Here is a 1,554-nt window from a genome sequence, read left to right on the forward strand (position 1 = left end):
AGCTCTGGCCCCGCGGCAGCGGGGATGCCGGTCATCCCCCTCCCAGCCTGGTTTCTTTCTTGCCTGAACAGCAAAGCCCCCAAAGCTGAGGCAAAGATCCCTCTGTGCCGACACCCTTAACGCATCGCAGCGTGCAGCACCACGCCGCCAGACCAGCACGCGGCGGGGCTGAAGGGCTCCGCGCTTGTCAGAACAAAACTAAAATGGGCACAAAGTGCACAGCAAGGCAACAGACACCGGTTCAGCTAAAAGCAGGGACCCTCTTCTCCCACCTGGGCCCCCTCTGTGCACCCGCCCCAGGAAAATGTGGTGAAAGCGCAGGGTCGCAGGCCTCTCCCCTACCTTCCCTAGCCGCCACTGAGCTCGACTTGTGTCTGTGAGACCCGGAGATCCGCTTCCTCGGAGGAGAACTGCTGCCCCGGCATGAGTCCTTGCTGCTTTTCCTCTTCTTCTTCTCCTTCCTCTCCTGTCTGCTCCGAGAATCGCTTTTGCTCCTGCTTCGCGATCGCTTCCGAGACTGGCTGTGGGCCATCGTGCGTCAGCCCCTGGGGGGGGAACGGGCTGCGTCAGTGCCACGGGGGAGACCACCCTCGCTCAGCAGCAACGCGTCCGGCAGCCCCAAAAACCTTAAATCCAACCCTGAGCCAACCAGCCCTGGAAGACCTGCTCCCGAGTCCCCCTCTGAAGACAACGCTCATGCCTGCTCTCGATGAGCTCCCCACGTGCAGGGGTAGGTTGGGGTTACCCATCACACAGCTGTGGCTAAACTGAATTTCACCAACGCACGGAATGGAGCCCTCAGCAGAGAGCTGGGGCCGCGCGGGGACAGCACTGCGATCCCCGGGCAGCCCTCGCCCGCCTCGGGACAACCGTCTCCAAGCAGGTTGGGCATGAAACCTCCGCCAGGCTTTCCCTGCGCTTCTCGCATTTGTCCCTAGATGTGATGACTAAGAGAGAATCGGGCTGATCCCCGCCGGGGTCGGGGTTTGCAGGCGACGCTGTGCCCCACGGCCCCGGGGGACAACCCCTGGCAGCCACGGGCCGTGATCGCCCCGTAAGCCTGGGAGCCGTCGGGAGGAGGCGACGCGCTGCACCTGCAGACGGACGCCGGCAAGGTACGATCGATGCTGCGGCGACAGTCAGCAGAATGAATCGTCCTCTCCAAGCTGAAGACGGAGTCGATCACCCCGTTATTTAAAATGTCACGAGCAGGCACGGGCCAAGGGGAGGAATGAATTTTTAATATTCCAATTTGCTTTTAGAAAACAGACTATGCATTGAGCTGGCATCCCCGTCCATCAGCCCGACCGGCTGGCAGCAGGCTGCCAGCAGCCACAGACCAGAGACGGCATGATATACGCTCTCATTAATTTAAAAAACAAACTGGCACCGTTGGCAGAGCAGTATCTGGGAAATGCTTTCTCACAGCCACCTTCCAACTACAGCATTTAATTAAATGTTTACCACCTCGACGGTCCCAAGCGGCGATTCGGTCCCAAGTGAATCGGACCTTTGATTGATTTCCAAACGGCAATTTCAATCAGAAAAAAAAAA

Source organism: Pygoscelis adeliae, unplaced genomic scaffold, assembly GCF_000699105.1.
Source record: "Pygoscelis adeliae isolate BGI_AS28 unplaced genomic scaffold, ASM69910v1 Scaffold93, whole genome shotgun sequence".
NCBI lineage: Eukaryota > Metazoa > Chordata > Aves > Sphenisciformes > Spheniscidae > Pygoscelis > Pygoscelis adeliae.